This window comes from Camponotus floridanus, unplaced genomic scaffold, assembly GCF_003227725.1.
Source record: "Camponotus floridanus strain SB8 unplaced genomic scaffold, Cflo_v7.5 scaffold262, whole genome shotgun sequence".
In the NCBI taxonomy this organism is placed as follows: Eukaryota; Metazoa; Arthropoda; class Insecta; order Hymenoptera; family Formicidae; genus Camponotus; species Camponotus floridanus.
This window is the reverse complement of record NW_020229395.1, coordinates 43,292-65,629: the sequence shown is the minus strand read 5'-3', so window position 1 is coordinate 65,629 and position 22,338 is coordinate 43,292. Positions and strand designations below refer to the sequence as shown.

Sequence of the window (22,338 nt, the reverse complement as noted above, 5' to 3'; positions counted from 1 at the left end):
CGATTCCTCGCGCATATGTCCAGTCACCTGCTCGAAGGAAGGGAAACCGTGAAACATGAGTTTCCACAGCGGTCGTTCCCCGAGGAAATTAGTGCGGCATCGCCGAAAAACATTTCAGCAAAACGTAGTGTCGCGTCTAACGATGAGTCGCGAGCCCCTCCGATTTATCGCAAATTCGTCTCGTGTTCAAACGGAATTCAAAATAAGGAATGTATACACGTATACCGTAACAGCAGACGATGGTTTCGCTCCAATGAAGTATGCTTTGGAAATTGGCGGCGTTCCAACTTTGATTATGAAAATAATACTTTCAATTTTAAAAATTGCCATATACCTAAAATTCCTCCTCTTAAATAAAAATTTTAAAATATATTCAATTTTACATTTGACAGCTATATATTTTAATCCGCGATTGCTTTAAAGAGATAAAATATCATTCCAATACAGACATAATTTTAAAAAGTTTGAAAAAATTTGAGAGAGAATTATGTTAATATATATATTATATTCAAAATTAGTGGCAATCTAATGAAATTATGAAAACGATATTTTTAATTTTGACAATTGCCATGTACGTAGAATTCCTCCTCTCAAATAAAAATTTTAAAATATTTATTAATTTTACATTTGACAGGTATATTTTAATTATATTTTAATCCGCGATTGCTCTAAAGGGATAAAATATCATTCCAGTACAGATATATTTTTAAAAAGTTAAAAATATAAAGAAACATTAATATATTGTATTCAAAATTAAACAGAAGCAGTATTCCAGATATCCAAACTTAACTCCAATAAAATTCATTAGCCAAGAGTTAAGTGCAGATTCAACTCACGTTCATCTCACGTTCATTGTGTACTTTTTATCCGGAAAAATCAGAAGAGAAGATGAAAGGTAAATATACAAGTGAAATGTATATGAAGTGTCTCATTCGTTCTAGTGTTAAGCCCCGCGCGATATTAAAAATTCATCGCAATCTAGCTTCTCCGTGGCAACCAGTCACGCTCCCGGTATCGTCGTTCCTTATACACGGTCATCTTCATTTCCGTGAGCGAACTCGGGCGACGGTTAAATGACAATAATTTGACAGCTGCGAGCGCATACCGAGATAGGAGCTGGCTTATAACAGACGAAAGTTATCGCCGACCCGGGCGCCAATTTTGATCCTGACAGGGCATCACGTTGCGCGCCGTCGCCGCTGTATTTCCAAATATCTCCATACGTACGCATATAGCATGTACACGTAACGTTATGTACTGGCTGTCCCGGAACTATTCATGTCAATTACGGATATTAAAAAGTTTAAATAAACGAAATTTAATTGAGACAAATAATATTCAACTTCAAGCGCTTAAAAATATAGAGACTATCAAGTGAATCCTGCGGATTTAGAAATAAATATTGAAAGATTATTCTTCATTTAATTACAAGTAAATCTCATCATAGATTTATCAGAATTTTATTCTAAAGAAGAATTAATTGCAAAGATTTATTATGATATATAATAAAATGTACAAATAAACAAACTGACGAGGCAAAATGATGTCGAAACTTTTATGAAGGAACAGATGGATTTTAAATTGATCGAAGGACATCTGTCATACCCGAAAGAAGTGTTCAGATAATCCTGGAACACCGTGTATGTATATAACCGGGAATAACGACTGTTCTGCTATCTACGCCAGTAGTAACTGTTTCGTCGTGCAGAATGAGTTTCCGCCGGGACGTGCGAGTCTCTCGGAGTCCCAGAGAGAGCCCCGAGTAACATTTCTTCGGAGCAGCATGGTAGCTGCGGCGACGGTGGCAGCAGCAGCAGGATATCGGCAATTTCTATCTGAATTGCGGTCGACATTAAAGTCGAGTTTATTCCGAGAAATTCTGTCGCGATGGAAAAATATGGACTGACCGACCACCACCACCACCGTCGAGGCGTCGCCGCCACTGGCTTCGGTTTTTAATGCTACCAAACAAATGACTCGGTCGTTTTTCTGCCTATTTTTTTTCCAACAACCGAGGCGACGTTAACAATATTTGCGCGATCTTTGCCATGGCTGACCGCGGGCCGCAATTTGTTTGCCCTCGTGTACGCGAGGTAACAATGCGACAAGGAATTTTCGAACACGGAGCAGCCGTCTATCCGTCCGCGCGCATTGTAATTATTCTACCGCTTTGTTTTCCGCGTGACGCACTGACGACTACGTGTTACAACAGTCGCGGTAAAGAGTGTAGCCTCGTTAGTTTATTTGAACGTTTGATCTCCGACGATGAAGCTTCCGCAGCGGCGCGACTGCGGAATAATTACTTGCTCGGGTCGTTTTTACCATCGAATAGCTCAAGTGTAACGTCGACATTAACTCGATTTTATTTCATAATCCGGTTTCTTTTAAATTTAGAAGACTAACGAGAATTATTACTGTAAAGTTCGAGAAATTAAAATACAATTATAATAAAGAATGTGTGTGAAGAAAAAATAGAATATTTGTGAAACAAATTATAATATATATATATTTTTATAAATATATGAAAGAAAAAAATAAGCTTTTTAATTCAAAATGTATTAAAATTTCAATAATAAAAAGTTAACATATATATTTATGTGTTTTGTGCAATTACCTGAAAACTGTAATGCATGTTAAAAAATATGTTTAGAAAATATGCAGTTGTATACGTAATTGTATTTTATAAACTCTATTTTTATGTTTATAATAAATCGGATAAGAAATACCTTATTTTCCTTCATATCAATTGTATTTTCATCTCATCATCATTGATAGACATTCAAGAAATATTTTAAAAAGGGTTATTTATATATATATATATATATATATATATATATATATATAGAGAGAGAGAGAGAGAGAGAGAGAGAGAGAACAAAAAAAAGATAGTGAGTAGAAGAATAAATGGTGATTTTTAATTTGCTCCAGATTGATTTTACAATTTATTTGGAGCACGTATCTAAGTACTCTCTGAGTCCTTCGGTGGCTACGTCATCTGCTATCAACTGCTTGTCATTATAGGTAACAGCACGGTGCTAAGCTTAGTTATAAAGCTTCCATCTCTAACGTGTGAGATCTTTTCACTAACAAGCTTTTTAAAACGACATATTAACGATGATGTTGTATGGAAAGTATCAATAAAATCCATAATTAAAAAAGTTTAGAAAACCTCTTTTCGGACTGTTAGAGAAACGTCGGAAATAAGAGGAAGGAGAAAGTAATTAAAAGTCTCAAAGTTAAACATGGGAAATGAAGAAAGACGATGAGATCTCGTTATTGACAAAAAGTAATGATGTGATAAATATGATATTGCTTGAGATCGACTGATAACACTGCATGGGAAAATATCGGATCGTGCAATCATATCATCTCATGAAAAATAATGAATGCATTCTGACTTTTGTTTTATGTTCTCGGTTTTTCCTCTACATCCATTCGTATAAGAAAAATATAAAAAAATCGCTGAAATTATACAGCATTCAAAGAGCAGATGTGCAAAGTTTTATGCTATGCCAAAATATTTCATGCTTTATTGATTTAAAAAATTTTGCAGTCTACTTCAAGAGCAAAATTCGAAAGCGTTATTCATACATTGCTTTTATTATCAACATAAAAAATTTTTATTATCAACATAAAAAATTTTTTATATAATCAAAATATAAAAGTATGTATAATATATATAAAATTTTATGAAGATTAATTGACTGCAATATCGAATTTTTTATAACGTTCTGTCGAGAAAAAAAAAATAGATGAATATTTGAATTTATTAATAAAGTTGATTTTATATTTTATTAGATTCCAATAAAAGCACTTTAAAAAAAAAGAGTAACGTCCTCAGAGCGACTATTTGAAAATTTATTTTAGAAAATATAGATTCCAAAATATCTATCATGAAATATCAATTATTGATAAAAGTGGCGGAACATCTTTGTTCATCACAGACAAGGGATTTCCATAGACATTGTTTAACTCTATTCCGCGCTAAGCAAAATCTTAAAACGGTGATTAGCTTTTGAAAAATCAGCACCTGTCACCGATAAATATTTCCGCGGAATGATGCAACAAATAATGCGGAAAGAATAAAAAGAAATATCACTCGGTGCGCGGAATTTTTAGCGGTCGTTCGCATATCGAGAAACGTCCGCAAAGTAGAAAAAAGTATCGCGGATAATAGCGCGACCGCTGTGTGTATCAGCACGCGATAAGTTATTGCTGAATCAGTCGTGCAACACGGACGGCGGGATCAATCTCGGTTACTAGATAGGACCGAAAATATCGACGCGGCATCTATCGATGACGAGTTACGATGCGGCATAAAAAAAGAGAAAAAAAATACCTACACGATGGAGGGAATGCGCAACGAAATAGGAATGTGGGTGTATATCGGTTGGATGTTTTGATGGGAGCGGAAAAGCATCCGCGAAAGGAATCGTTCGCGGGTCGCGAAACTGAGAAATCATTTCCCGGGGCGTGACTTTTGCGGAGAGATTATTTTTGGTGTTCTGCCTCTATTTTATGCATTGATCGATATGACCCCGAGTTTTTTTTTTTCATTTTTTTTTCAATCTCCGCATCGCGCCGGAAAAATTGAAAAAATACTGCCAACTTACAAAAGAGATTAAAGGGTAATATGCGCTTCTCTCGCTTCTCTCTTTTCAAAATAACGATCGTTCATATTATAAATTTTCATCACGTTCACTATTATTAAGAAATATCTCATTGAATTTTAAATATATAATTGAAATCAGGTAGAAGCAGCATATGTTTTAAGTTGAAGTAAAAGAAAATATAAAAAAAAAATTTTTACTTTTTCAGATATTATTAATGTATGTCATTAATAATTGATAATGTCAATCGCAAAATTTCACACGAGATTTTCGTGACATTATCTACCTGAAAATTATTTTTGTGAGAAAAATCAAAAGTCCAATAAAGTAAAAATTCAAAAGACACACGGATTATTGATACACGAGTATTGATTATTCCTTCAAATAAGTAATAAAGAAAACTTTATTCTTGACGTACATTAACAGATTAAAAGTACGTAGAGAGAGCGAAAGTAGGGAACTTATAATCAAAATTTTATCAAACGGTATTGAATCTGACACTTGTAACTTGTAACGAGTTCGAATCTCGTAAAGCAACTTTCTACATAATATTGCGCCCGAATAGGAAATATAATTTATGATAATCACTTATTTTTAATATATCATTCATTTTTAATATTGCAAAAATTCAACAGAGGCATATATGTATCGTAAATGTCGCGCGAATGTATTGAAATATCGGTTAAAGTGTTGTATCCAGCACTGCGGCTACTAAAAAAGTGAAGCCATGTCCCAATATTTGAATTCGCGTAGGAACAAATGTTATTTTTCATATCGCATATACGACGCACGAAAACAAACGTTTTACAATTTCGACAAAAAATTTGCGATATCACGTAGCAAAGAATATAGTTATTGAAATTGTATAATATCAATAGATTATATGCAGTGGCATACATCCCATAAATACACACAGGGGAATCTTTTTAAATCTCCGATACAATTTTTTAATTATTTCACAACTGAGTAAGCGCGCATTCATGAATGCGTCTGTAGTGAATGTTTAATTGTCAGCAGAAAGGCAATCGCGTTTGCAGAGTAAATGTAAAAGCATGAAACTCACTGTCATAATCATTTCACATTTACACAAGAACGATATTTATATAACCTTATTTGGTATCAAACGAGCTGTATTACTGGATAAAGTTGTCATATCTCTCTCCCAATAATTTTTAATAGCTATCATTAAAGAGAGGGCAAAAGTATTTTATAACCAATAATTTAAATAAAATATTAATATGACTAGCGTTTTAATATCGTAATATAACAAGTAATATAACAAGTTTATCATTTATTACAACATGTTTTCTTATAATTATATAAATATATATGTATGTATAATTGCTATGTTAGATATAATTAAAAAATGTAATGTTTTAGTACTGGAATTTGTATTGATTTTCATTAGTTTGAGTGATTTAGGATCAGTGTTTACAATTGTAAAATTTTTGAAAACGTACAACAAGTCAATTTTGTCGACCAATCTTATACTCTTACATTCTTTAACACGTTTCACTTCTGTTATTGATTTATATATTTATAAATTTATACACAAATACAGAGATATACACAATGTTTTCGCATTAATGCACCCATCTTAAAAATCAACATGACGGTCAAAGAAATTGAATTTGTACCGACGTATTGATTGTGAACAAAAAAATTACGAAGTTATAACTCGTTCGCATAAATATATCTGTCGAAACGTCATTCGCACCGCCATTCTAAAATGGAATTAAAAATCGCGTGTATTTAAAACACAAGTCACTCGAATAATCGAGATTAGCCTCTGGCGAACGTTTTATATATATTCCGCTTTTTCTCTTCTTCGTTGAATACGACGTCGCGCATGGTCACGTTTAATCAACGGCCCGATTCCTGGACGAATTAATTCCACAATTTAATGCACCTGTCACACGCGTTTTCTGTGTACGTCTCATCTATATACACGGGTAACGTCATTAAATCGACAGATTAGCGAAGCGGCTTGGATTTTGTTTCGCGCCCCATTCGTTACGGCTAGCGTCGCTGACATAATTCGTATGATTTTGTTTGTTTGCCAATCGTAATAATTTCCCGGTGCTCAAAACGTAAAAATTGCAAAACGCGGCATCACAGCAGCTGTATTGGAAAATTTCGGGATCTGTATCAACGAACAGGAAGATTTGTGTCGTCGCTTGACTATCAACTGCACCGCGTAAATCGCCATCGAGTGACAAGTTCGCCGTTCGAGTAAGCGACGTAACTTTATTCGATCAACTTTATCCTAGCAAGGAACTAAAGCCGGTATTTGTCCGTCACGATCGCTTGTGTCGTCGTAAAAAGTATCCGTCGACTTGATTCGCTTCGAAGTTTATTCCACATTTCATTTATCATTTTTTTAGTCGTTTGTTGCGTGCGATCATGGCAAATTGTTGCGTGCGATCATAGCAAATTGTTTCATTAAAGTTACGCAACGGTCGAAAACTATTATACAAATAGCCGTAGGTGCTCAAATAAACGTTAAATTTATCAACTTTTGACACATCTTTTCTTCCTTGGCGTTTGCTATAATTACGTTCATTTAAATTTATAGAAAAGTTGATATGTAGTATAATATGATATCAATGTTAGCATTCATTTTAAAATTAATAATATAAAGTTGTAAATTATAAAAGACTTAAAAATTATTTGTAAATTAAAAATTAAAGTTTCAATAAAAATTTGATTTTAAAATTGTTTAAATTTAATTAGAAAAAGAAAAAGAGAGAGAGAGAGAGATGAAGCGCTCACATATCCACATGTTTTAAAAACTTAATTTTATATTTTAAAGAAGACTACTGCGTTTTATTTTACAAATTTACAATTTTTATTTATAGTTTTCAAAACAATTTTACTAAAAATTTTAATAAATTATATGGAAGTTTAAATAAGCACATGCTGTTTAACGCTTTTATTATTTTATATACTTCTATCGCATGGAAATTTATAAGTATAAATATTTGAGTAAAAATTCAAAATGTTTACACATATGCGGATATTTATTTACACCGTATACAATTTTTCTTTAATGAATAATCTACACAATATTACCTTAATTATTTATCTAGTATCGTAGTATCCTTTTTATTACGAGTTAATATGTTACACATCTCTAAACTTTCTGAAAACTTCTCGTGCATTTTCGTTACCATTGAATTTCAACGATCTGTGTAACAGGTAAAGAGGAAGAGTTTGTTTCAAGTAATACACTACGCAACTTAATTAAATTAAATGATTTTCCTGCCTTACTCGCCACTCATAAATAATTACGATGAATATATAATTTTCCACAAAATTTATTAACCTTGTACATAATTTTCCGCGAAATTTATTAACCTCATTTATGTATAAATTATTTAGTGTGCAAATATTTTATTTTTAAGGATGCCGATAATAAGGCTTAATTGGCGAGGAAGCCTTAACTATTAATCGAAGTAAATATATATCACGTAAAATATGTATTATACGGATATATTATATGGATTGAGAAGCAAAGTAAACTCTCGTCTCGTTGATGCTAAAATCTGGCAGGTCCACTCGGTGCGGAAACTAATCTGACATAACTACTACGGTGACTACTTCTTATTTAGCCGATAGCTACCAAACATGGTGTGTCGTTACTCAAAAGGCCGACAGACATAATTGGGTAATTTCCAGTACCGGGAGAGATCCGCCGCTTGCGAGAGCCGCGAAATTGGATTAACAGATTAGTGAACTGCGACCTGATATACGGCCCCGGGCCGCTTTTCGTTTTGCTTTTACGTTCTAATTCCATCCGTGACTCCGTTCGAAATTGTAATTGTAATAATTTCCCGGCGTCGTACATGTGTTTTACCCGGTAACACCCTCGAGAAAACGCGTTTGAATTGTTCGTACGTACATGCACGTACCAGCTATCTGGTGATTTGCCTACGTACCAGCTGCCTCGTAAATGCCTCAAGGATATACAGAGATTGCGAGCGTTGCCATGCATCCCCCCCGTGGAGAAAAATTTAGATCCCGGAGATATATCGCAAAGTTACGTAAATAGCATAAAATTCTTCACGGGGCAGGAGACGAGCCGGTTAATATAGCAGTAATAACGGACTCGTGCACTTATTTTGATGTACATTAGCGATCTTACGTGGAGATTTAGCGCATGGTACACGATAATTAATTGCATTTTCGAGCTCGTTGATTAAATGTTGATAAATAGGCTCATACACCTCTCTCATAACGATCTTAATAGAGTTATTAAATATTAAGTTCAAAATTAAGCTCCTTCTCAGGCAATTTTAGTGCTAAGTTTCACATTCATCTTACTCGACATTTTGAAATAATTAAAAATTTCACGCTTATTTCAAAACTATTTTCTATTTTTTCTAAATTTACATATAATATTATATATATTTATATATAATCGTATTGCTGTAAGAGATAATATTTTATGTGAATCTATAACAAGAATTATAGTTCAAGAGATTGCGATTAGTTCCAGTTAATGAATATAACAAGCATGACTTAACATAAGAAATATAACATCAAGTATATTTAGTTTAATTTCCAAGTAACTTTGAGCATTAGTGGTTTTCTATCTTATTCGTTTCTTGTGGTGTTGTCTAAATTATTAAAAGCATTACTTCCAACTATCGTATATTTTAATGCCCATTATTAGAGAGTAATGTGCTTTACTCTAGCGTGTCCTTAAAGACGTTAAAGACATAAAATTCGCGTAGAAATAGAACATGCTGCATATGCGCGTCCAATTAAAAATATATTGATTTAATAAAAAAATTGTATTTTTTGTGAATAATTTATTCTAATAAACAGCTGATTTGATAATAATAAAAAATATCTTATAGCGATTAATTATTAAATCTATTTTCGAGCTGAATGATGTTTTTAGTTATTTAAATAAGCCAAGAAAGGAGACTTTTTGTTGTATGATAGATTCGCATTGATACATTATGTAGCATCCTGGCTTTTATCGTGAACAAAGAAAGTAGCACCGACTCTTTATTTAGTTAGGAAAACGTTACGACGCGCGCGTGGAGTACATATGTTCTCGCATAATCTACGGGGTAATCGATCATGGAAATCCCATAAAAAGTCTCAAGACATGTCTACCCCATCGGTCTTGAAGTGTCAAACGAGAATTAATAGCCGCGTCCTAGTAATATACAATGTATACTCTCTCTAACCCGCTGGTGCACAATGAATAAAGATGAGCGGCAAATCGCTTTATCGGACACATAGAAACAAAAGAAAAAGAGAAAGACAGGGAAAAAGATGAGAAAAAACAAAGGGGACGGAAAAGGGAGGGATGAAACTAATGAAAAAAACGAGATATAAGAAAATACGAGACTCCCGATATAAATGGAAAAGAAATTAATAATCGAACTCTGTAACTAGAGAGCTTTTTGAGATCTTAATACTGCTGAGAGCTTCTGTGACGATGAATACGCAACTCAGCGATGAACAGGAAATAAACGCTTTGGCGAGGTAAGATCGGATAAAAAGATTAATGACAGAAAACCGTTCCTGGGATTGCGATTTTATTAAGGAGACTCAAAGCGGATTTTCCGATGCCAGCTTGATTTACCCACTTCCGTGAATATCGACGAGGAATACGCGTCAGTATCTGTTAACCGTGTACTCGAGCTTGTATTATTTTGCTAAAAGGGCCGTTTTTCAAGGTGCTAATGATTTATATTTCGTACAGAGAAATTGCGAGAGCTTTACGATCTGCGTGCAACGTAAAACGTTAAGGATTTCCGATACCTACATCGGCCATTTTGCAGAGGCAATGTAGTAAATGAGCGGTATCTTTGTTTATAACTTACATTTCCAATAAATATCTTGAATTTAATTCTTGAAATATCATCTAATTTTTCAATGTGCATAAATAAATAATTGATACATAAATAAATAATTGATACATCAAATACAAAAATTATATATAAAAGAGCACTTTGGAAAGGCTGTAATTCTAAAAATATCTTTCAAAAATTACATTCTATTATTATTTCATTCTTTTACTATTTCTAAAAAAAAATGAATACAAATATTTATCTACATGAAAAAGAATATCATGAAACTAATTCCTAACATTTTTAGAATAAAATTGTTTAAAAAATGAACAATTTAATTGTTAATGTTACTTTTTTCGCTCTCAAATAAGTAAAAGAAAAATACTTTTATGGGATAAAAGAAGTAGATAGTAACTCTGACTAATTCAATTACGTGTTAAGCGAGAAGAAAAGATCTGGTACCCTGATATGTCTCATACTGTTTCTCTTTCAAAATCGTAGATATAGCGATATACGTTCATGCTTGACTCATCATCTTGTTTCGAAACGTGAAAAGGAAGGAAACGAGAAAGACACGAGAGACGTATCTAGTACACATCTACATGCACACGAAGCAGAAGACGCGTCGCGCGTGCAAAAGCGGTCCTTCTAGCGGAAGATCCCCCCGGTCTTTTAAATCCGGACGCGTCTCGGTACGCTCGGGATACAATATATCTTTGCGCCAATGCCCGGCGGTTCATTATACAAGGCCGGCTCGCCGAAGTTAAAAAACTAAAACTTCGACGCGAGAGTCGGAGTTTTCACTCCGTAAAGATTTACGCCTTTCGTCTGTAATTTAATACGGGATACTTTCTCGGGTTCCTTTCGAGGAGTCCCGCCTCTCCCCGGCACCTTTCCCGGTTTTGCCGGGAAACGTGAGTGGACTTTGTATCTCGGTTTACCGAGCGTATCGGGAGCCGGGAAACGGCAGGAAAGTGGCGCGCAAGAGAAGAAAAAAAAAAAGAAAAGAAAAAGTACAAAAAACAGGCGAATGAAAAAAAAAAGGACGAGAACGGAAAGAAACGACGGAGAGAACCGGGGAAAATATGGATATTTCAGTATCGTTATTCATCGTGCTCGGATATCTAATTACAATGACGGGTGGAGAAAGGATCTGGCCGGGTGTCTGTGTCCGCCTGTGCGAAAAATTCGCACGAGCACCGTCGATGGCGGTGCGGCTTCCCGTATTCCCTCCCTTCGAAGATCGAGCGACGCAATGATTTATCACCGTCTCTCGCGCGGGTGCGAAATTATTCTTTTTCCGAAACGTGGACCGACGATACTTTTACATCCCCATCGATCTCCAACTGTCGAACTGGCATTAGTTGTCGCTAAAGTAGCTGCTGGTGTCTTTGAGAAGGAGAAGAAGAAGCAGGAGAAGAAGGAAGGGTAGGAAAAGCGAGGATTGTAGACGAGCAGGTCTGAATCTAATTCAAACAGGACGTCTTGTGAAGATAAGTTAGGCTGCTTGAGCACTATTTATGTACTTGCAATGTACAAAGGGTGATCATATTTCCCGACTCCAAATTCGGGATAAGTTGGAGAATTTGTTGAATTTGTACTGTATATTGTTGAAAGAGAGCTCTGAGTAAATTCTCACAAAAATAAATTTCATAGAGATTTTTTCAATTGTCCCTACTTACACGTAAGTTAAATATATTTCCTTTATAATTTATTTGAATTAATTTTTTTGTTTTTATTGCATGTTTATTTAATTGTACAACTTTTTAATTAAAACCCCAGATTTGTACCTTCAAAAACATTATTAATTAATATTTATTTGCTAATAACGAGAGAATGGAATCACGTTATCCCTTTTTTGTCGGGCCGGAAAAGCTACTACGCGAAGCGCATTATCGCTAACGTACATTTAAAATCTGCTCTGACTGACTGATCGTCGATAGACTGACGTCCTATCTGCGGCATTATGGTAATTGGTGATTCAAATTCCGCACGAAATTCTACGAAGACTTCGTTATCGTGGTAAAACCGCGAGTGCGCAAGAGAGCGTTACAAAATTCATGGATTATTCCAAATAATTCAACCATAGAAAAATTCAGTGTTCCGTAACAACGAAATTTCGTTTCTCTTTTCCTCCCTCTTTCTCTGGGCGAAAATCTGGAAAACTTGAACGACAATTATTTATTAAAACGAGAAGGATAAATTATTTTTCATCGCATTTTCAGATTCCGTCAATCCGTTCCATCATGGGATCTCTGCGCGTGTAGTCGCCAATATTTTATTTATATTTTAACCGTAACCCAATTGTCTTTCAACTGCGATTCGGTCAATTGTTCTCGACGAATCGTTTGTGCAAATGCGAGCGCGTTGCAACGCCGTCTGCAACAATGACGCGTAATAACCGTGGCGTTTTTTTAATTAGCATCGCGGAGCACAACGCGGTTTATCTCGCTGGCCGTTTACCCAAACACACGAGAGCGCTCCGCTGAAATTACGTCGACCTCGTTTTCACGCGGACATCGGCGAACCGGTAAAATTGAGATCGCGTTCTCTTCCTCTTACGCGTTTTTTTCTATTTTTAGATAAATCTCATTTGCATAATAGCACCGCACGAAGGACGAGCGTGGGACGCGTTCTCGCCTACGGCGTGTGAATGGTTGAAGAGAGCGGTCGAGGACGAATTGCTCTCGTTTACAATAGACGCGAAAAAGTCATCGCAAAAATCGCTGCTACGAAATTCGTAAAAAAATTTTGAGTAATGTGCGGATGACAGCTGCGTTAAGACTCAAAATCTGTGGATATTTGAAGTCTCTATAAAGCTGATTGATGCATCTTTGATGTATTGTACTTGCAATATTATTTTTTCAAAAAATAATGTTTTTAATTTTTATTTTATAATAATAATAATGTTTGAAAATATATCCTAATATTTGCATTTTTTGTTTTTGCTCCGTTTTTCTTATATAATATGCTACATGATTTTACAATAATAATACAATTAATTAGATTAAAAAATTACATGTAACGTTATTCCCCATTAATTTATCATATTATTAAATTATGTTTGAATTTATCGATAAAGAAACAGTTTAAAAAGGAAAAGAATTTTGTAATGATTAATAAACTTATGATAACAGCAACAATTACGACATCAAGCAGGTAACTTGAGTTTTACGTTCACCGGGGAACTGGAACGCGACATTATCACGAATATCGGATCGCGGGACGAAGATATATACGAAATACAACGCCGCTCTGCAACCCGAGTGCAGCATCCAAGTTGCCAGTGTGTATGTACACTATAGATAGCTCGTTCGCGCGCGAACGACGTGTAAAACGGTTTCAATCGCCTTATCTGCCCGAGATGATTCGATTCGAGTCAGGCTGTCAGCTCTGACAATCGTACCCGTTCGAGCGGTCGATTACGCGCGCCGTAATAGACTGCCATTCGCCTACGAGAATCCGTTGTGTAGCGGACAGGTTCGACGAGACTACGCGGATGTAGGCAAGAAGATTCTACATACCTGGTCCTTGCGAGTATGCTTTACTTCGATCCCGGATTTGCAAGGCGAACACATGTACAAGTGTGTATCCGTTTGTTTGCCCGAGCACAAGGCTTTATCGCTTTACAATCCTTGGATAAGAATAGAAGAGGAACACAAAAGAGAATACAAGTCATTTTTATAATTATTTTTAAGAGGAAGAGCTTTTTACATGTGTGACAACAGCTGTAAAATCATCATCATTGAGATTATTGAAAATCTCTCAAAAGAATGAAAGATATATATTTTATAATATCGGAGAGAGATATATTAAATTAGTAAGTAATCATGTACGTTCGTTTTATCATTATGTCAGTTTGTATATGTTAATCCCAAGAGAAATCCCTCTTTCTTTTTCCCTCTACAATTTATGCAGTTACGTTGAAAAGGTTAATCAAAGTGACTACGTAGACGTAAACATTGATTAACGATTTTAGCGATGACGGCTATTAGCGATAGTATTGCAAAGTTCTCTTTAATCTAAATTTATTCACTAAATATTTTCCTTGCGCGATTAAAGATCACGCGATACTAATGAACGACTTAGGATGATTTATTATTCGGCAGTCGCGATATGACGTACATTTTGCTCCTTTTCTTGGCTGTGTCGTTGCACCCGCACGTAAAATGTAAATCCTAAAGAAACTAATCAAATCGTTACGCTTTACGACTCACCGCTCGTAAAGAAACGTCGTCCCGCCATTCTCGCTTTGACCCTTTAACTGTGAGTACTTTTTCAATGTTTAAAAGCAAATCTTTTCAAGATTCGATCATGCGGCTCTTCTTGTTCCATTTATAAAATCAACAGAACGCGCAAATTTTTGTAAATTCTCGCTCGTAAAACGCGATGGGCAAATCAAAAGGTACAGGCAAACTTCTTATTTACCTTTCCATTTATTTTAAATGATAAAATATAAGAGCAAACACACAATATAATCTCCGCTCTATTTGACTTTTAATTTTTTATCCCCAATAATGACCGTTACTTATAAAATGAATTATGTGCATTTTTCAAGATTTGCACATTCAAGACCTTTCCGGTCAATGTTTATTCACGGAACTTGTTTACTTATTTATTAAATTACCGCCATTTAATAAAGTAATTCTTTCTCTATTATATCAACATTTCATTTGAGTTCATTTGAGTTGTCATAAATTGTATAAAAATCAAATTACCACATGTTATATTTCCTTGATAGAGGAAATTAGCTAATGTTACGCGCAACATTGTAAAATACAAATTTCAGATCACCTAAAAAATTGTCAATTTTTTAAAATCAGTTACTTAAATAAGTTCACACAGTGAGAAATTAGGTTTTTTCTTATAATAAAAATTATATAAATGCATTCAATAATTGTAACTCGAAAATATTTCTTATTCCTGTACGTCTTTGATTTAAATTTGCATTTTGTCATCTATTTTATAAATCCTTTTATTACCAAGATAATAACAAAATTATCCGACAGAGAGAGAAAGAGAGTAGATGTTTTCTAACATTAACTTATAATACATAATATATGTATGTGATAACATTTTGTAAAATCTTTTTTGTTCGTTAAGAATCTTTCACGAAATAAGTTTCGGTCGGCAAAGTTTTCTCATTAAAGTCTCTTAAATACTGTATTTTCAAAATCCCGGGTTTCTCCCGGAGCATTCTGTATAAGGGCGAAAAATGGCTGTCAAGGGTGCAGTGAAGGCGCTTAAACGTCGTGCTCGGCGAACTCTTCCACGTAAGAAGTTATAGCGCTTGTAGCTTTACTTTTTTTTTAGTTACCCTCCTAATTGAAGCATACACGCGGAGTACTTGTAATTACTTGCAGGAATGTGTACACGATCGCGTGCAATGTAAGTGGTATTACCATATTGTTTAGTCAGGCGAAAGAGGATACAAAGCGACGGGGCGACCCGGGGGCGTCCGTTCCCCATTGGCGACGCGTTTAAAAACTTTATCGGCCTGTCGGTTTCACCTACGATTCGCATTAATTTGCACTGATTTGCATTACGGCTTTGCTCACAGCTTTCGACAAACCGAAATTTGCATTAGCCCGTTAGCCAAAGCGACGAATAGTGTCGGTCCGCACGTTTCCGTATAATTGGTCGGATTGCCCTTTAGAAATAGCACGAGATTTGCGTAACTTCGCGACGTGAAATCGATTTGACAAATTCCCTCTCTTCTTCTCCCTCTACCTCTCTCTCTCTCTCTCCCTCGTTCCCGTGCAGGCTTATACTCTCGGATTGCCGTTAAACCGACTGCTCCAGGATTTGAAAAACAGAGCTTGAAAACAACGATGACGACGCGAGTGCAGCAAAACTAGCGTAAACCTGTCGCTTGGAGAAATCTCGCGCGATTTACGTTATGTCGCCTCGAAACGCGCCGCTCGGCTTCAGCGAAACGTGACATCGGGATTAATTCTCAATCTTTTCCTCGGAAGCTACTCTACGTATACGGAGATAATCAGCGTCGAGTGCTTCCATATGTAAAACGCTCTGTAAATGGAAATTACGCGTAATGTGCCGCGAGGCACATTAAGAATATGAGAAGAATATGTTGCAGCCATTTTCCAGATTTATATTCAATGTTTTGCTTTACGGTGTTTTTGCTATCGTTATATTCAATGCACTCTATATGATTTTGGAATTTATAGATAATATTATACGCGTATAACGGCTATATTGAAGGGGATATAGAATTAAGTAGAAAAGGCAGAGCTTGAAAATGGCTATTTAAATTGTCGGCACATATAGCACGAAAACGTATTTCTTTGAAATGTGTTTAATGGAAATTCTCGTCTGTGTGAGTACGTATGCAGTTAACTAAACGTTATTTTAGACGTGCACTGTGTAGTTACGCGATCGCTCATTCTCTCTTTTTTTTCACAAGTAGATAAATTCGATCTTTTTACGAAAAACGCGCGAATAAACCGCGCGCCGACATACGACTATTCGCTAATTGCCATGGAAAAAAGTGCTGAAACAATACGATAAACGTCATCGGTTTTGTTCGCCTCGCGTCTCCCGATCCGTATTAATTTACATTACAAATATGCCATTGGATTCCGACGAATCAAAATTTGCATTATTCTCGTCGCGCGCCGGTGTGAGTTAATGGATATAGAGTGGGCATTCGATTCTGCAAGTTGCACGACTACTATTCAACTGTGGAGTCTGTTCCTTGATTGGGCAGCGCTTGAAATGGGACAAATCGATTTAAGTTCCGCTTCCTAAATACTAGCATATATTACGATATCAATAATCAGAAATTACAAATTACGCACAGAAGTTATGTTAGCGATCGAATGAGCTTTCAATAATTAATCAAATGTAGCTGTACAACAAAAAAATTAATTGCTTTAAATATTCATCTATAAAATATCATTATATTCTTCGCTTTTTATTTGAACACTATTTGAATAGTAATATAAATTTATATCAATATTTCATTCTCTACTCATATTTCAATATCCTTTTCATTATATATGCTACATGCATAATGTATATTATAGTACAATCATATTTTTTTAAATTACATATATTCTTTTTATTTTTATTATTATTTTTGTCTGTGATATCGTTGGACGTGCCTTTTCTATCCATGCATGTTAATTGCTTATATTATTATTAATTAATTACATTGAGCAAATTTATTAAATTGTAGAAATTATGTAAATTTAAAGAGTTTTTTAAATACAATTATATTTCATATGTAGCGTTAATACAGTTTAATTAATGCTTCATACTATCAATACAGGCTAACTATTGCCTGATGGTACTATGCGTAAAATCGACGAACGTTAAACCACTCCCGTGTTACGTTGTACACTAACTAGTTACTTCCAGGTCGAAGTTAACTATCAGACTAGCATAAGATCAGGAACTTGTAGTAACGCCGGTAACGTTCCTTCCGCTCGTCAGATTATTCGATTGTGCGCATATCGAGAGCGACGAGCCGCTTCCCATTAGGATGAATTCACGCGCGAGAACTTGCCAAGTTTAGCACATCTGGTTTTGTCATAAGTTAGATCGGCACAACATATCACACAACGTCCATAATACGCCAAATTAAATCGTGGACCATTCAAATTTATCATCTTTTAAAACAAATGGAAAATTTAATATATTGCATTTACATTTTGAACGCTTATGAATCCGTATTTCCACAACTGTAACGAACTGTTATCCGAACTGAACTTCATAAATGAAATTGCGTCCAAAGTTTTGTAATATATACGTCAGTGAAAACGAATTTTGATGTAACAGGTTAGCGTACTCCCGTAAAAAAATATACAATAATTTGTTAACATTTCGTGAACATCATGCGAAAATATTTTTTTTAATTGTTATAAACGGGATATTTCGCGATTTTTAAATTGCACCAATTGTCTTACAATTAATTACAAACGAAATAATCCGTCCGATAATATTTTTAAATGCATTTGTAAAAATAACGATCATAAAGAGATTATTAAACATATTATACATATTATTATATCAATATATTAATAAATTAAGAGATTTTAAAATTTATTTCATAAATTGAGATTGTGTTACCATATTATATATGATTATCTTGTTAATCGTTATGATTTTATAATGGAAATACGTCGATGTCCATTTAATACATTTTTAATTTATATATTTCAAATATATTTCGTTCATCGAGAAAGCCGAACACGCGTTTTGGATATGGAAGACCACATCCCAAAGCATTTCGGAAGCAGACGATCGATCTCGCGTCACTGTTGCCAGAATCGCTCGTTTCCTTGTACATCCTGTTCCCGAAAGACACATCCCGCGAATACCTCGTTCTTATGCACGATACGTGATACGAGATACATTCCTGATCCGATATGTTGATCCCGAGAAAAACGAAGACAATCGAATTGTAGAATTATATTGCTATAGTGTCGTGCGTGTATGCAAAGTTACGCTAGGAAAATTACTAATAATAAATCATATTTATAATTTGTAACTCTCTGTTTTCACTCAGAAGAAATTAATTCGCGTGCGAAGACCATCAGATAGAAGTGATGATCGTAAAGAACTTTTTTTATACATATTCGTGTATACATATTCGTTTCGAAATCTCATTAAAAATGCGAAAAATTGGAAGTTCCAAGGAGAGGCGAAGTTTCAGCGAAGATATTTAAAGTCACTTAGAAAATTTCAAAGTTAGCTTTTTAGCAGCAATGATCGACGATGCGCGTGATCCTTCGGATGAAGTGAAACCGGAAACGTGAGCGCGGATTTCGTTCGCCGGACCAACCGAAAAGCGTATTAGACGGCACTTTCTAGGAGTGCTTACTAACGACCACACATATTTGTCGGATTCGCAGTTTGATGAATGGAAACTGTGCTCTCTATCTAAACCAGAGTTAAATGCGCACGTTGAACGCTCCCCGAGCAACTCGGCCGCGCACGTTGCGTTTATTATCGCGATTGAGAGTAAAGTTCGTGAAGACGGTCCCGAGTGAATTACGTTTCAAACTAATATTGTGGACGTGCATATAGAGATAACTCGATTATTTTTATTCCGATCTTTAGGAAAGGGTTGATTAACCCGACTTAAAGAGAATAAAGAAGTATTAAGTTGATTGCGCCGTATTAATAATTCATTGCAATATAATTTAATGCCTATCTGTTTCATATCCGTCCAATAATAAATGAGAATTAATAGATGTAATAGATGAAGCCAATAATATAGAATATGATACAATATTAATTTCACGATAATGAATTGTGAATGCAATATCACGCACGGGCTGATCTAATTGGATTATGTATTTAGCAAAAGTAAGCACGCGTGATGGAAGTTAAGCACTGCTTTTCGCTCGAGGCAAAAATGGACTATTATGAGCACGTAACTTAGGTAATCTCTCGTGCGGCAAGTGAACAGTTCATAAAGTGACTAGTATTAATCTCTTTCGAATTGTATTCCTATCATATAATTGCAAAATAGTAATATGTTGAAATTTTATTTCTCACTTACGATCATATTTTAGAATTGATTTTGCAAAGAAAGAGAGAGAACAATCGATAGCAATATACATTTAAAAATCAAATTTTTTCTAATATTTTTTAAAATTTAGGTATAATATAATTGGAAACAGAGAAGAGAGAATGTTTCAACAGGAAAGAAAATATATATCCTAAAAAAATATATATTCTAAAAAATCTCTGAATAAATTCGCACGTCTCTTCTTCAGCTTAGCAGAAACTGACAGAGAATTGACAGGCAACGTTGAGAGAGATATATCCGAGAACAAATTTTACCCGAATTTACACCAATCAATCGTTGGTTTTCTGCCAACACCACATGTTCCTGATCACGATTACAACAGAGATGCAAAATGATAAAGATATATTACCTCTCGTTATATAAAGATCTCGTTATATATTACCTCTCGTTTTATAAAGATATTTCTTATTCATTCACTAAAACTTGCACTAATTACGATAGAGCTTTAAATTTAATCTTTCGAGTTGTGCACTAAATTTTAATAAAATGCATTGAATGTTAAAAATATTTTCATTACAAGTAACACGAATCGATATTTAATATACAAATAAAATAAAAATATTATTATTAATTTATTATTAATTTATATTTCATAATTTATAATTTTATATAATCACTTAAAACACTCGTCGAGTAATTAAAAGACTACTTAAATATTTCAAGAACTTCTTTTTGCATACGAATAGCATACGGACTTGTGTTCTTTGATAAAAACGCACTTTAGCACCTTGAAACATTTACTGTGTTACGAACCATGGAAGGTCGGATTCCTACCATTAAAGTAACAGTGTTTCACTTTGTATGTCGGCGCTAACTAGATGGTTCTTGTATAAAACAAAATAAATTTACAAATATATTTCTTTCGAAAATAAAAGACTAAAATGTGACCAATATATTTCACAGAAATTTTTAACAATGCAAAATCTCTCTTGACTCTGCAAATGTCTGTATTTACCAAGACTTATATTATTTCCAATAATTGAATAAATCCTGAAAATTTTAAGAAGCAAGCACAATAAAAAAAAAACGTGAATTTAATTTCCTAATATTATTGTAAACTGTGGAGATTAGACATTGCGATCAGATTCTTTTTTATATATATATATTCATTTATACGTATCATTTTCTGTGACGTAGTAGTTAGTATGAAACACATTGCCGAAAGTTTTTGGAAAGAGATTCGCTTTCAGATAAGTCACTAACACGATATCGATATCAAAGTCTCTTTTACGTGGGCGATGCCCGACAAATCTCCTTGGATTCCTTCAATCTTTCGCGACGAGATGCGCGTTTTTCCCCCGCGGCGAGAGAATCCAGAGAAGGAAACCCGAAGTCTCTCGTAACCCGAGTCAGCTATCCTGCCTCCCGTCGATCCGAGCTCTCGAGGAAAGCTCAGGGCGATTACATCGAATTCTTTTTCCCGGAGTAGACCACCCGTTCGACCTATCGGTCGCCCTGTCTCGTCACACACCCTTCTCTCACTCTGTCGTCGTCCAGCTCACCCCCGTTTCCCCTTGATTCCAGCTACTCCCTGATCCTTCGACACACGCAGCCCCGTTCGAGTGTTTACTCGCGTGCTCGAGTTCTGTCAGTATCACACGCTGTCCGCCAAACAAATCGATCTCTCACCCAGTTTGCGTGAACGGGACTTTCGGACCGTGCACGGCTTGACCGATTTTTCTGTCGGCTCAGAAAAATTGCGAGCCGGATACGAAGATGAACCGCCCATCGAAAACGTTGTATCGAACGTTGCAACCGTAAATTTTGCAGCGCGTGTACAAACGGGCAGAGCTTCGCATCGAATTACAGTAGCAATTCCAATCATGTATAGGAAGCAGTTCAATTTCGTGTTGTACTGAACTGTAAAGAATCGAATTTCAAAAGTCATGTTTACATACATGTATACGTAATAGACGAACGATACAACCAGATCTAAAAATTTATTTGTACATTTTTTTAATTCTACGCTTGTTGAAATTCTCGTCTATTCCTTTTTACAATATCTACAGCAAGAGCATCAAGGGATAATCTTATATCCGTCACGAGATAGAGATGTCCGGAAACGATATAAATGGATCTTAATAGGTCTTCGACCCTTCTGCAGTGTAATTATATCAAAGCGCTCATCGGTGTGTTCCCGAGCTTCTCTCCCCAGCTACAACGCGCTCCATTATTGCACGGAAATCCTGAATCCATAATAGGATCCGAATTGATCGCACATATACGATCTGCGGCTAACAATCCGTCGTTCTGTATTCGGCCCTGAGGGAGAACGCGGAAGGGCAAACAAAGGCGAGCACGCTCGCGCGCGCGGCCAGCTGCGCGCACGGGGGGATGAAAACGGGGGTGTCGCGCTCGC

General features: G+C 35.3%; 1 protein-coding gene across 2 annotated transcripts in view; it reads right to left on the bottom strand.

Moving 5' to 3' along the window:
• Positions 1 to 22,338, bottom strand: part of LOC105256420 — a 70,727-nt gene that overhangs the window by 29,265 nt on the left and 19,124 nt on the right. The window lies entirely within an intron of this gene.